General features: G+C 31.9%; 1 protein-coding gene across 4 annotated transcripts in view; it reads left to right on the forward strand.

Annotated features, from left to right (window-relative positions):
• Positions 1-8515: 8515 nt before the first annotated feature.
• Positions 8516-16612, forward strand: part of LOC127702407 (zinc transporter ZIP12-like) — a 36546-nt gene continuing 28449 nt past the window's right edge. Inside the window, exon 1 of one of the 4 annotated variants that reach the window (XM_052206608.1) lies at positions 8516-8649. The gene's annotated coding sequence lies outside the window, so the exon portion shown is untranslated. Of the gene's footprint in view, positions 8654-16375; positions 16532-16612 lie in introns of those variants that run through there. The other 3 variants (XM_052206609.1, XM_052206607.1, XM_052206611.1) reach the window with 3 other exon arrangements.

Genomic DNA, 16612 nt, shown 5'->3' on the forward strand with positions numbered 1-16612 from the left:
GGACATGTAATAGATATTTTAGTGGGCGTTGAGGGTATGAGTCCGATAAATTATTTATTTTTTTATCTTAATATTTTTGTTTGAATAAAATTAATTGAATATTTCAGAAGTTATTAAAGTGTTTATTAACACGCGCCGTTATTTGGAATATGTCATGCATGACCGATGATCATATTCGATACCAATTATCATGTTGATTAGGTCTATACAAATACTTAACTAGGTCGTGATCTTTAGTAATTAGTGAAGGTAATCAACACATACTAGTTAACCAAGCAGGAAAGGTTTTCTTAGAACAAAAATAAAGATAAAAGTTGCAAAAAATGTTAAATAAACGTTTTGTTTTGTTTGTAATAATATTAAAGCCATTTGAGAATTTTAAGAAATCCATTCAGTTTATTTAATTTGAAAACGTAAACAAATATAGATCTAATTCATTGCAAAGTGTGGCGTCCTTCAGGGACCAAAACCCCGTTTTAACAGCGTTTGTTTAAAGGTTAATTATGCATTGGCCACGTGTCGTTAAAAAACAAACTGATGAACAATATAATAGAGTTGTAAGGTAATAAATATTTCAGGTATTGGGCATTTGTCATTATCATGATTAGATTATCTAATTGACAACCAACACTTTATACAACTTACCAAGTAAGTACTAAAATGTAACACTTTGCAATAAATGGATGATAAATTCCTGCACAATATTTTACTCTTTTAATAGGGAGAATCAAGGAAAGAAAAACGGCGCGTGATATTTTTTTTTAAAGATTATAACTTTCTAAAAGGAAACTCATTAGAACTTCGAAATGGTGTATTTCAACTTTGCTTAACTTATTTCAACATTTTAGTTATTTGTCCTAGTTAATTGTGCGGATGCCAGATTTATGTAACATATTTCACTATCTTCATAAAGACAAATACGGATATAACATTCAAATTCTCTTAAAAAAACCTCTCAAGACAAACTTCTAAATTCTAGATCCCTCTGATCTTCATTATTATCGATACACTTGTCATACATGTACATCCTGAATAAATCAATTGTTATTTTTATCAAATTTGGAAATTTAAAACTTGTAAAACGTTTCCCGTAAGAGCGTAATCGTTCATTCTTCTCTATCTGTATAGATGCACCATTGTATCTATATCTTATCCCTTATGACCATGAAATTTTCCTCCAATGTGTCGTGGCTTTCTATTGGCTACTTTTTTTCAGTTAATCGATTTTCTCAAAATTCTCAGATAATCCCGGATTATCTCAGAATTTTCAGATAATCCCGGATTTTCTCCAGTTAATTATTTATCTAATTTTGTGAGGAATATAATGAATTATCTCAAATATGCATTAAGCTGAGAAAATCCCGGTTTATCTTAAAATTCTGAGATAAACCAGGATTATCTGAAAAAAATCGAGATAATCCCGGTTTATCTGAGCTTAATGTAAAATAGTGAGATAATCCTAGTTTATCTGAGATAATCCTAGTTTATCTGAGATAATCTAGGATTATCTATAAAAGTGGTTCAGGCGTGCCATATTTCTTCTATCATCTATGTTTATCTATTTACTCGTAAACAAACAATATTTTCATGATCATTAACTGTGTGTCTTTTCATTTAGGAAACATATCTTATTCCATTTATGTTTCAGTTACCAGAGCTAGTCAGGCATGGATGTGGAAGTGTGAAGACAGTTTGCTATCACAACATTGGAATGATATTTGGGGCATTTATTCTTGTTGTTATAGCAGTTTTTGAAGAGCATATAGATGTTCATTAATATTGAGATAATGATTTAAACTGGTACATTCGGCATAAACTATCTTATCTTAAAACTCAACTCTACAGTTCAGTGTCCTAGCAATTTTTTCAATGCATTTGGATTTGTTGTAAATATTATTCTTTAATGTTACTTGTCCAATTTATCGTCATTCGTAAACTACATTTTTTCGTGTCCTTCTCCCTCCAAATCATCGGAAACACAACAATCTGTCAGTCTTTTAGGATTGACGAAATACTAACTTCAGTGTACACAACAAGTGTTTCTTAAATAACTTTATCAGGTACGCTTGAAACTGAACATTATGATCCTATAGAGTTAACTTCCTTTATGTGATTGACAACTAAAGATTTATAATGATCATATAGCGTGTAAAAAACATTAACGATAAGATGTAATAAAGAGTTGACAAATTGATGTTAGAACCCCCAAAAAAACACAAATAAGACGACGGTATGGACCTCAGTTTTATATGAAGTCATTTTATGTTGAGATACTAGTTAATTAATTTTTAGTTGTGTTTTCTATGAAATCACTTTAGTTAAGTCTAAAACACTATGAAAATGTATTTTGTTTTCATATTCATTGCAGTTTTTTGTATAGATACTTAAAATTGCTGAACTGATTTTGTAATGAAAGCATTGTAATTTGTCCAATGAAACATGTTTTGTTATTACTGACGTTTCATTTATTGCCATTATTTTAATATGTGTTGACACATAAAATGCTGACTGAAAATGTCTCATTTCATATCGAGTTATATGGGTTTTTAGTCAGATCAAAGAATAATTTCAAGAAATCCGATAAAAAATTAAAAAAAAAAACAATTGTTAACTAGATATATAGATGTTTGAATATTGTTTTGCTCGATTATATTAGTAAATATTATTCATGAGCTTACAAACAGATTATACAATCTATCTGATTGAAGGTGTTTTCTGCAAATGTATATATTACAGGTGGGGGTAAGCAGATCCTGTTTCATGTTTGGAACCCGTTGTTTTGCTCATGTTAGTACAAATTGGAACATATCCATCGTCATCTGTGAAACTCAACAGAGTTAAACAGATATTTGAAAACGGCCAATTAGCTCGTGATGGCGTTAGTATATTCATGCTGAAATGGCTGTGAGATAATTCGAGGTTTAACAGGTATAATACTTAATTTAATCCGCCACTGTCATTCGAAATTGTCTTTTCCGAAATAAGGAATATGATGGAACCTTTTCATGTCCACGAATTGTGCTTTCCAATTGTGAATTTTCCTCCTTATACGCATTATTCCAACACCGTTTGCATTGGAGTATATACCTTTCAGTTGATACGACATAACAGAGCTTGTGGATCGTCTCCTGTACATCGAAACAATACCCCTTCATTTCTATGTTTATACTGCAAATAGCACACTACCTATTGACTTTTTTTTACCAAATCCAGTAACAAGGTGATAATTCGTGCAGTAGCACGTTACGTTATTTCTCTTCAAAGGTTGAGGATCGTTTAGGGATGGTAAACCTAGCCATTTCACAGTTTCTAATAAGGCTCATAAAAAACAGGCTGAACTTTTTTCTGACATTTACCTAATTTTGTATTAAAATGTATTAACAACAACTTAAATTCAAAAAGGGTAAATCTAACAAAAATGATAAAATTAAATGATAGACGTTATCAAAATTTCTATAGGTACACGAGAGTGCAAGTCGGCACATATCTGATTGAAAGTGTGGTGTGGTGAATGTAATATGCTAATGTACCTGCATCTATTTTTATTAAGAATGACATTTATTGCAAACATCAATTTTGATAGAAATCACAATTGCGTAACAGATTTGTACACTGGATTATTATAAAAACTGATGTTGTCAAGCTGGTACCATACAAATAGCGACTTTAAAATTACAAGGTTACGTAAAACGAACCAAGTAAACGTTTATTTCTTTCTATAATATTAAGACAAAGGTAATATGATATTCAATAAAAATTATCTAACACTTATCAGACATATTACAAAGTTTTAGATCAATTTAAGGTAGCACAATACAAATATTTTTTTACTTCCAATCTCCAACCTTTAAAAGGATGTCACTTTCTTAAAAATGCTTATAAATTAATAAAAGAGGTATATATAGATAGATAAAAGATTAATCTTTTAAATGAATGCAATATTTTTGTTATGCAATCATTATGTAATCAATTATCATGTAATTAATGGCAAAATCTTGGTCAGTTCACTTGAATGAATTTAGCTCTTTCATCTCTATAACTATACAGGAAATTTTAACGAAATCTTAATCAACACAGCAGGAGCTACAAAAGGGTGTCTCAAATTATTGCTATGGTATTCCATTCTTTCATTAATCTGTAATTAGTGTAAACATCCTTACCACATAAAAGTAGATAATGTTTGATTAGGTGTAAAATTTTATCTATACATTCTATCCGAAATCTGAGACACCCTTTTGTAGATAATGACTCTAGGAACAACATATAATAAAATCAACTTTATAGGGGTTACCATGAAGAAGCTAATTTCAATTGAAAGTGAAAATTTCTTGTAAAATTTTGTAGACACAGTTAACATTATAATTGATTACATAATTGTTGTATAATACTAACATTGCATTAATTTGAAAGAGTAATCTGTTAGCTATCCATAAATACCACTTTTATAAATTTTCAAGCATTATAAAGAAAGTTACAGCATTTTTAAACTGGGGAATTGGAGGTATAAAATCTTTGTATTGTGCTACCTTAATACATATACATTTTGACATTGATAATTCAGTGATGATCTGTTTTGTACATAAATAACCCCTAAATGAACCCTTATGACTAACCAGGATGCAACAAAATGTGTGTCAAAAAGTATTCGGTAAATAAGTCAACTTCAATTTTTAATGGATTAAATGCATTATTCAGATTTGATGTTTTCTTTATTAGTATAAAAGTTAATTACCCTTTTAAACATTTCTCTGCACAAAAATTTGTTTTGAATATTTAATTTTCGTGTTAACATTGAAGTAAAATGTGTAGATTTAATGTGAAATACCTTAACACATTTTGTTATTCAATAGTGCTTGGTACAGACATGATTTTCAACAAATATTTCTTAAATCCTCAGTACTTAAATTGGGAAATTATCAAAAAATTCTAACTATCTCAGGAAAAGTTGACCTGAAATAAATTTGACTATTTTTCATGTCTCGTTATGTCATATAATTCTTAAAGTGTTTAGGTCTTATATGTTGCAATTCTGTAAATATAGACAATGCAACTTCCCATAGGAACTCCCTTTGCGGCTAAAACTGTGCCACTTTTACTAGGAAGTTTCGTGAAACATTATATCCCAGAACGGAAAGTTGATATGCACTACTATTTCATTCAAAGGTCAAAATATAGGGCTGTGCGGCATATTTTCAACATTTATATGCCCTGAACTTCTAAGAGTTTAAACTTATACTAAAACTCTATACAACCCCTACCTCCACTTTTGGACCTCCTAAGAATTAAATTTTAGGCGCTACCATGTTTTTCTATACTGGCAACATTCTCAAGTTATGCCTCTAAGAGATGAAACACAGAGATCATATCTGGGAACCAGTACGTTAACAAATAAACATATCTATGAATATTATATATCTCCCCAAAAGAGGCGTGGCTTGTGAAACTGCTGTATTTACAAAGTGCAACCTATAAATCCTTGGCTTTCAAATGTTTGGATTGAGTGTTCCTGATGAAGGTAAATCCAGACAAGCGCTTGAGACGCACGAAAGTTATATCAGAAGTCCGATAAGATATACCGGTTTATATTCATTAACAAGCCAATGTTCCGTGTTGAAGGCCGTACTTTGACCTATAATTGTTTACTTTTTACACAGTGTGACTTGAATGGATAGTTGTCTCATTGGCACTCATACCACATCTTCTTATTTATACATTAGTTATGTACCTCTTCATTCATGAAATGTAAATATGTCTTTTAATGGCGGTCATTTTGAAAAGATATTGTAAAGTAAAATTCCACATTATATGCTTTATAATTATGCATTTGATATAACAGGTATGGAATACACGGCAATGAGACATCACAGAAATAAAACAAACAAAATTTTATCAAAACAAGTTTATCAAAGTGAGTTCTTCAACAATTTTTTTATATGGGTTTCTGCATACAAAGCAGCATTGAAATAAAGGTTTCAAATGGAAAGATTCATGCCATGTTTCTAAATTTTGTGGATACCGTTATGTCTTATTTGATTGACATAGAATGGCTGTATAACAAATAAACACGGATATCGCCACATACCATGCTGCATTCTTTATTTAGGATATAACCAATTGCAACTCTTTGTCTGATTTAAATGTTAATGAGCAACACGACAAGAACCTTACAGGGATCTAGATTTGCATCCCCTCTGTGTTCTTGAATACCCGAGTTCGTCCCCAGGTTTTAATGGAGTTCATGTTGCTCAATTGTAGTTATCTGTTGAATGTGTCGTTTATTTTCTATTATTACCATGGTGTAGCCTGCTTTTTTTGTATAAATGCTACTTAATTTCCTCCTTGGTATTATCTCTATTTCAATGAAGTTATTTTTAATCGGTCTACCGAAGACTAATTAGTATTCGCTATTTTCTTTGTTTCAATATCAACAGATCAACACAGTAAGCAGACCTTCGATCAAAATAAGCCTGATACAAATGAAAGAGCAAGTCGGCGAGAAGATGAGCATGGTTTGTTAAAAAAATATCGTCAATCAATTCTAATTTAAGTACATTTCGCAAAAGATTTACATTTGAACGCGACCTTGAACGACTACAATCAAACAACAAGTTTACGGGTCACCTTCACGAATTGGTTGACCGATATAATGTGTCTGTGTCGCAACCAATGTTTTCGCGGTGTTAGATCTTTAGATACCAGAATAGTTGTCTGGTTTGTAATTTTACCGACTGTGTCCTATTTCCGAATATAACGATTTGATTGGATAGGAATTTGCGCGGCAACCGGTCATGCTTCTTTTGGAGGTCATGTGATTCTTTCAGTTTTCTTATTTACATTGGTTTCAGTCTTTTAAATTTAATCATGATATTAGAGAGCCTCCTCGTGGGTTTGTTTTATTGTGTCATTACTTGGCCGTTTTTATAGTGATTATTTGATTACCAGACCAAATATTTCATGATTAATTGATTATTTGATAATCTAGAACTGTATTTTCGATTATTTGATTATCTTGTTTAAAAAAATAATTAATGATTTTGTGATTATATTGGCAAAAAAATTGTGGTTATGTGATTACTTGGACCCCCATGAGGGGTCTCATTACGGTAAACTACTGCTGATTCTATTTGTAGTGTCACAATAATATCAGGCATTCAAAACGAAATATCATTATTGAATCGAATGTAGGAAATGTTGGATATTTTTTATAGAGGCAGCAACTAAACGACTTAAAAGAACGAATCATACAAATGCAAATGCTTTTGCTATTATAATGTACCATTACAATACGACTTACCTGAAAGGTACAACATAATTTGTAAACCCTATTTGTACACCGACGACTGTTTACAGGTGTATTGCAAATGGAATTCGTCTATAAGAAAATCGTATTTCTGATTAGTTTTTACGTTGATTCACATGTATCAAAATAAAAAGGTGTGGTCTGATTGCCAATGAAACAACTTTCCATCGGAGACGAAATGACGTAGGAAATAGCAAATATAGGTCACCGTAAGGACTTCAACCATGACCAAAAACCATACCGCATGGCAAACTATAAATGAAAGGCGAAAGATAAGAAAGGTATTTGTATATTCAAACACATAAATCGATGAAAAACTGACAACGCCGTGTAAAAAAAACACAAAACGACCAAATGACCAAATGACAAGCTAACAGTATGCAAAACCCAACATAATAAGCTGAATAAACCGAGCAACACAAACCCCACCAAAACCGGGGGTGACTTCATGTGTTCCAGAAAGGAAAGCAGATTCTGCTCCACATGTGGCACCTGTCGTGCTGCTCATGTGAGTAAAACTCGGCGATAAGTCTAATTCGGGGGTGTCACATTCGAGGGGATTGTGGCTACAACAATTGGAACATATCCGTCGTCAACTGTGAAACAGATATACATAACGGTCAACCTCGTGATGGCGTCCGTAAATTTTTTTCGAAAATTTGACTTCTACTTCATCACTTGGAACCCTTGGTTAAATATATTTATAAGAGACCCCCGCATGACATATGTAAAACAAGTCAAAGTACAATAGACGAAAACATATATTATATACAGGCACAATATGTTATGTGTTATTGATCTAAATATAAATTCGACTGTATTATAAAAGAATATTGTGGTAACAACATGTAACTACATATCAAATCTTTATATTGAATCCTTGTTAATGTAATGTTGCCAAGTGTAATCCTGCAAACTACGCACTTAAAGGTTATGTTTAACGATTTGACAGAGATTGATGATTAATTGTTTATGTCATAAGTACAGACGACAGTTACAAGCTTTGACTTTTACCGTTTCTTTTTTGCACATGCTCTTTATAATACAACACCTATTAGGAGTGTATACAATGTTTGCCAGTATTGAGGGACCTACCATTTGCAAGTGTCTCATCCTGCCTTTTTTTTTACTCAAACTCCTGTCCTGCCTATTTTTTTCAAATTTCATCCTAGCCCCCCCCCCATGAAAATTAAATGGTAGCTCCCTTATGAATGTCAAAATTATATTTTAAATTTAAATAATAATCCTTTAATACACCCAATTCATTTAACAGGATGCAATGAAAACATTTAAAATAGGATCCCAATCTGACGTTAGGAATTCTCTCATTTTCTTATATACGTGAAAGTGTAAGTACTATTTGTTATATTTTATTGTTGAGTGTTTCTACAATGTTGATTTGTTTTTCTTTTAAAAATGCGCCAAATATATTCGAACAATTCAAAGTTTTGTAAAGAGTAAGTTTATATTTATGGCATAGCAGTGATAATTCATGTCACAGAAGTGCTGACTACTGGGCTGATGATACTCTCATGGAGGACACCTCCACCATATAATTTGTATCTGTAATGATTTTTTTTGTTGTTGTTTATGTTTTGAAATATCTAAGCTTCTTAGAGAATTTTACTGGCTAAGTCTTATTTCTGGAATGTTCAACAAAAGTTATCTTATATGCTAAGTAATATAGATTCATAGAGTTCCGGATCCAATTATATAATATATTGTTTTCATTACAAGGAAATACTTACCCATGCTTACTATTCATGAGCACCTGGTGAAAAATCCGTGTTTTTATTTATTTTGGAATGATGATTACTACCACAATTATTTTTGTAGCTTATTTTTTGACAGTTTATTCTCCCTCAGTCTTGTTTTGATCATTGAAGTAGGAAGTGCTGACATCTCACGAGTTACTACCTTCAACCCTGTTTTTAGAGTGGTTCGTGTTGTTCAATTTGAATGTTTCTGTAAAGGGTTTGTGAATTGTTGTTAGATTTTTTCGTTGATTAATTTGTAGCAATCGTTGTCGGGTTTTTTTACGACTAGTGATTTTGATTGTTTTCTTTGTGTATTAGTATACTTCATTTGATTCATATCCCTTGCAGCAACAAAGTTCAAATGTTTAGACAAGCAAGTAAGAAAGTATCTTCCAGGGGAAAAAGTAGTATTACATTTTTCCGGCTTTAGGTTTGCCTTTCGTGTACCCAAAGCAGGCGACGGAAGTCAACTTAGGAGCGCTGTGATTTGATGTAAAAGTACAATATATTTTTGTATTTTTTTATGAATAAATGCAATGTGTATATTTACAATATAAATTTTAAAACTCATTAAAATATTTCTTGAGAATTATTTGAAAAAGCTTTCAAATTTTCATAAATTTGATGTAAAATGAGAGTGGGCATGGATACCATAAACAAGCTCCGTTCATAGATGGTAATGATACCTTTTGACTTCAATTTCTAAAAAAAAGAATAATGAAGTTTTTATATCATACATAACTGTTTTGTGCAGGTTTTTAAAAAAAAAAGTGGTAAATTTAGAAATGTTAGTGTTGTTGCCTCTGGAAGAATAAATACTACCGCTTTCCCCCCAAACGACTTTATTTTCTTATTTGTCGTTTCCCTATGATTGATTCAAAACAGACAAAAATGTATTTAAACTTTTTGCTATTGTGGATGGTGATGTAGGTTTGATTGATTTCAGTCTTTAATGGGCATGTTCTATCACCGAAAAGAATTTCTTACATGACAAGTGAATGTATATTTACATGTGGTATTCTTTAATCAAAAGACGTTATCCGTCTATGTGCATTTATTATGCAACCGTACTAAATACGACGCAGTACATTTTACCTGTGAGATTAAATATCACCAATTTCGTCACCACAAAATACATTACCTTGAAATGTGTAACTTATGCATTATGTTAATCAAAAAGTTTGTACATATTGATATTTCGTTATCAAAATCTCTTTCATTTTAACCACGTAATTTGTTTTGCCAGCGATTGAACTTGTTCAACTAGTACAGATGTCAGATTAAGTTAATTATTTTCAAATTGATGCACTTCTCTCCTTTATACATCACGTCAAATCAGATTTTATTCAGTTTAAAACAGTAACGTTAATCTTGACGTATCCTGAAATACTTGGAATCACGAATTAGTAATGTGTATATTGTTGTTTGTCTTTTGGTCGGTTTTCGTATTTTTGCTATGGTGTAGTCAGTTCGCTTTTGACTTATTCATTTGAACATCCCTTTGGTATCTTTCGCTTCTCTTTTATGGACTGTTGTTTGTCCTTTTGTCCTTTCTTGGGTTTGTCATGGTTTTGTCGGTTTCTCTTCGACTTTAATTGTCCGTTTGGTATCGTTCGAGTAACACCTTGAGAGGCAAATTGCTTTTATTATTATTCATGTATTTTTATCGGTGATTTAAATGGTAGTTAGACATTTATTTGTCTATCCTCAGTACTTTTTTTTTAATTTTTTAGTCGATTTAATCCGTTTCATTTGCGAAGAACACTTATCTTAATTGATTTAAAATATCTATTTTGATATACAGTTGAATGGTTAATAAAGATTTAGGCTGTGTTAAGCAATATTTGCAGAATATAATTTACTTACATACCTTTGTAAACTTATAACACACTACGAGTATTTCCCAAAACAAATGATTTCAAAAAAGGTTACGATAAATATCAGTATTATTAGTAGAACATAAAGATAAAAAAAAAGTAGAACATAACTTTTTTTAGTCGATTTAATAAAGCTTTCAGTAGCCTCTAGGTATTGTTTGAAATAAATGAACAACAATTATTAACTTTTTTAAAAATAAACTAAACTGACTGTTATTGATCGCCAATGACGTAATTAACCGTTTCATAATTTAAAGGATTGTGGGTAATTTCATTGTTTGTACCCAAAATTGAAAATAACGTCTCGTCATTGGTTGAATTCACATTGTTTAGGACGCTGAAAGCCAACCACAACGTTTTTGGTGTACACTTTTGAAAATACTACACAGAATGCATTAGATTCTAAAACAGCGCAATTGGACAATACGTTTCTAACTGAAATGGTATGCTATGTCAATATTCTATTAGGTTTCAATTGTAAATGTTAGCAAGTAAACTAGGTATAAAATTAACTACCTAACACCTGGTTTCTTTAGCCTTTAGCGGTTGATATGCATTCCCACGTTATTTTTATTTTTTTTTTGCTTTTAAAACTTTACATTTCGAGGATTTGTTTCGCATTTAAAATCGAATGTTCAGTTTGTTTGGGTTTTACAGATCGGATAAAGACCAATTTTGAATCTATTTTCTAGTAAGTGTTTAGAAATATCAAAAGGACGATTTTCAGTTTTCGTCAATGCGATAGCTCAACAAGACACCAAGAACACGAAAAAAGTCAAATTACGTTCTAAAAGTGTCTTTACCATATGTCAATCTCTTAATCGCCTTGGAAATGTTAAATAGAGTCCACCATAAATGAATAATAGAGTCCACCGTAAATGAATATCATAAATAGAGTCCACATTATGAATATCATTGTTTAGTTATATCGGATGCTGTTAACCTTTTGAGGATTTTGTCTTGCATTTAGCCCTTTAAAGTGGATTTCGTAGCTAATGATCTTGGCGATTTTCTGACTTTTATTATTGTATTAATATATGGTAAGAATAACAGTTTGACATATTCAAGACGATTTATATTCGCGTTATTTTTCTAATAGCTGTTGTTTTCCTCTTATAGTTGATGTGTGTTCCCTCGGTTTTGGTTTGTGACCCGGATTTGTTATCGCTTAATCGATTTATGACTATTGAACAGCGATGTACTACTGTTGCCTTGTAACTTTAACCAAAATCTTTAGTTTGTGTCAATGCAGTTAGAAATATTATAATCCGTTTATGTCTCTTTCACATACAAGGATTTTCTTACGAGTCCTTACACAAATTCACGTATCCTTACAATTTGGCCACTAAGCGTGTCTCCGAGTTGTTGCGAACTGTAACATGTTATTTACGGATACCGGCGTGTTATTTACGGATGCTTGCGATTTTCTAAGAGTTGATGATCCGTAGGGACTCGTTGAAAGAATCCGAGTGTGTGAAAGGGGCTATTTTTGAAAATTATTCAAAATACATATTAGCGTATGAATTTAAATGACTTAATTCGTCTCTGTGTGTCACTAAATGCATTTAATAATTTGTATTATCAGGAAAGTCTTTCTTGCTGGTTTTGACATGAATTGTATGATCAACTTACCTTTACTATGCAACAGTAATAATCAATTTTGTAAAATGCAATGAAGGAAAACAAGATCAATTTCAGTGCACAAGTATTCTAATGCCAGTTTAAATTCAGTGTAAATCTGATTTAAATCCTTAGGTCTACAGGTATAATATTTAAAAACAGACGATCAAGCTAAAGAGTTTAAGATGCTTCAGGCAAATAAATACAAATTCAAGATAAAGATTTTGGCTTTCTAACTTTTGGTTTCGAGCATAACTTTAAGTAATTCAACAACCACAAAATGTCCCTTCGGAGACTTTGTCATGTATTTGTACTAACACTTGGTTGTCAATGCTGAGACCCTATCACACGTTTTTGCTTCAAATGATTTATACCGCTGCTAGTGAACTATCTATCTACCTAGTAAGCAGAAATCTTTCAGTTTTTACATAATTTGAATACATGAAATAAATACGTTGTGTCTGTAAGTTTACAGTTCATAGGATTGTGGTTTTTTTTTAGTTCTAAGCAAGTAAAAATCTGCAGACAGTGTTTACCTTAGACGTTGTGTCTGTAAGTTTACAGTTCACAGGATTGTGCTTTTTAGTTCTAAGCAGATAAAAACCTGCAGGCAATGTTTACCTCAGACGGTTTTGACTGTTCAAGGTATGCCTTTTCGTTTTTTTTTATTATAAAAGCTTTCCAAAGTTTATGAGATAGCATGAAACCACAATGAAAAAATAATGAGAAGAGAGCCAACAAGGTCAAAAGTCAACTTTCTAATGAGATAGCATGAAACCCCAAAGGAACAAATAATGAGAAGAGAACCAACAAGGTCAAAAGTCAACTTTCTAATGAGATAGCATGAAACCCCAAGGAACAAATAATGAGAAGAGAACCAGCTAAGTCTAAAGGCAACTTTGTCATAAGATAGCACGAAACCAAAATGAATCGTCAATCTACCGGCAGGGATACTGACCCATCGATAGAAAATCGATACTATTACACCGATTTCATGGAAAATAAGATAATGGTTAGACCTGTATAGAAAAATGAGACACCGAATGATATTATTGGCATTACATATGTCCCATACACCAATTATTCATAGTGTACATCCTGGCATATTGTTTGTCTTAATGTTGTTTCTAAAGGCTACAGCAGTTTACAGATGTTTCGTAAATAGATAACGAACAGACAAATCAAGGTAACAAACAATCACTGAGGGAATCACATCAACTCCACAAAAAAACGAGACTATCGGAGTCGTTTTTCTTTGAAGGATATTTTGGCTGACGATGACACTAAAAGTGTTTAATATATTTTTGGTGACTTTTGGTTTTTCATTGTTATTTGTGTTGCGGTCTCGAAGACGTATATCCCACATCTTCTTTTATTCATATTCTGTAGATTGTGATGTTGATGTATGCCTACAAGTAAATGCTGTCCCTGTCATCTAAGATAGTTTGACTCAGTTTTTTGTAGGGTTCCTATTTAATTGACCACACATATCCTTGTTTTCATATTTCAAAGTTTATGATGCTGATAAAAAATAAGGAGATGTATGATTTCAAATAAGACATGTATCCTCCAAAGACCAAATGACTATGATGTAAAGAATTACAGTTCACCGTTCGGCTTCCAACAATCAGCAAATTCCATATCGTATAGTAAAGTGTAAAAGGCCCTGAGATTACTCAATGTGAAAATATCACATCAGAGAAATCAGGCTTAAACTTTGATTACTTGTAAAAAAAAATTCAAAGAGAACACCAACGACATGATTTAAACTGTAGCTTTAAACGAAAAAATATGACAGATTGCAACCATTGATAACACCTGGATTTTGAGCTCCTGGACATTGCATACACAATAACAGATGGTTACCCTATCGACTGAAATGATCGAACTCCGTTTACATTTCTAATGATTCTGATTGAGATCTCTCTAATATTTGTCTGTGTATACATGGTCGTATCGTCCGAGTACTACTTTGAAATTCATAAAATAATTACACAATGGAACCAAAATATTCCAATTATGTACAATTAGTGTGATTCGTGTTGCTCGGTCTTAAGTTCTTTATAAAGTGTTTTGTGGAGTGTTGTTTATCTTTTGTGGATTTTTCGTATTTTGCCATGAATTTGTGTCCATCTTCGACTTATGAGTTCTGATACCCCCTTGGAATCATCCGCTTGCTCTCATAAATTGGCAACATTTTCAGTAAACACCATCGGCAGTGCCTAATCTTAAATCATGTATGATTTTCCTTCATCACCCCACTCACATCTGGATCTATGAACCATGAAAAAACCAGTATTGAAGTCAGGTGGACAATAATTGACACGTGTTATCCATGCTTTTACAGCCATTAGGTTGATGTAACTGCTGGTCCCAAAGGATACCACCATTCACATAGTCAACAATAGTTTGTGCTGACTTAATTATTGCCACAAGTTATTAAGAAAAATTTAAATAGCCTTACTAACCCCAATTTAGACTCGGATGAATCATCATACATATACATGAACATTTTTTCCTGTATTTAGGGAGCAATCATTTAACTTCAAGGGAGAGGGGGTGGTCTGAGTCTGAACATTTTTTTCAGTTTTTCGACGCTATCAATCAAATTATTTTTTTCAAAATTTAACACTATAATGTATGGGGGAAATCTGGATTCAGAATAATTTCTTTTGACTTCTGCTTGACCACAATATTTTTTTTCGTCAAATTGAGGATCAGAATAATTTTTTAGGAAAAAACCATAACCCAGACAGGATTCAATAGTGTGTGCAGGAAAGTGTTAATACAGGAGGAAAAACAGTGAAAACCTCCTGCGTAGCTGAAATAACCTGATTATTGTAATCCTTTTTTGTCTTTTGTTTTGCTGTTGTAGTATTTATGAGAAGAACATAGGGCACCAATTTTTTTTTGTTGAGGGCAAGTTTTTATTCTTAGGACAATCATTTTTCCGGCGTTAAACAAAATCAAGCATTTTTTTCAAAAACATTCGTTTTAAACTCAATGTTGAATTTATTCCGCCCCTAATATTCAATGGAAACAAACTATTATTTAACTTCAAAAAATCTTCAAGATATTTAGACTCAAACAAGTTACCTAAAACAAAATAATGACCCCTCCCCACCTTACAAAAATTAATTACTGCCCCTAACTGCTACAGAGGTTTACCTGGATATTTCCAATTCAATTCTATGTAATGTACTATTAAATTACTTCTCGTTTACTTATGTCAACAATTCTCATGTACAGGAAAATAAAACTGCAGTACAGATGACCACAAATTTTATGACTTACTGTAAACAGCTTTATATAACGCGATGTTTAATGTTAACACGGGCTTAGGTGTTTCTAATCCCAAACAGCCTCATCCAGATTAGCTCAATTTTTGGAACGTTTGCTCTTCAACTTAAATTAATTTGTTTTCCAACTATTTTTTATTTGAGCCCAACTGGTGAGTCTAATATACAGAAAACGATCGTCTGGCGTAATCCTTGTATCTGTGTTGAAGTGTTTTAATCTTTCGTCAAACTATATTCACAAGATAGATAGATACGAAAGCCTTCAGTTACATACATATTAGTTTTTAAATGTAGTTATATCGTTGACTCTATGAAATTTGATACCATTGCTAATTTGAACCGGGTGCTATTAATTTCGGTCAAACTTTTTAAAGTTTTGTGCACTACAAAATGAAACGAAACTTCCTCTTTAAATTTTCTATAAATATATTGTTTACAGGGTAAAACTTATAAATAGATTTGTAAATTTGTTTATAATGTACCGTCATATCTACGCAGTGTTTTATTATATGACAATACCGATCGTGCGAGAACCACATGTGTAGTCAAGGTCGTTAAACACCCCCTTGTAGCAGTATATAACAAAAAATTCAGAACACTTTCCAAAAAACATTAGATTTTGAATTAACATATACAATAAAAGAGCTACTAACCGTATTATCAGTAACGTTTAAACAGGTAAGTAAGTTTATATAGTATCTTTAAACAATTTCTATATGAATAAATTAAAGGATAAGTAGAGTAAAAGTAAAAAAGACA

Source organism: Mytilus californianus, unplaced genomic scaffold (genome assembly GCF_021869535.1).
Source record: "Mytilus californianus isolate M0D057914Y unplaced genomic scaffold, xbMytCali1.0.p SCAF_5, whole genome shotgun sequence".
Lineage (NCBI taxonomy): Eukaryota > Metazoa > Mollusca > Bivalvia > Mytilida > Mytilidae > Mytilus > Mytilus californianus.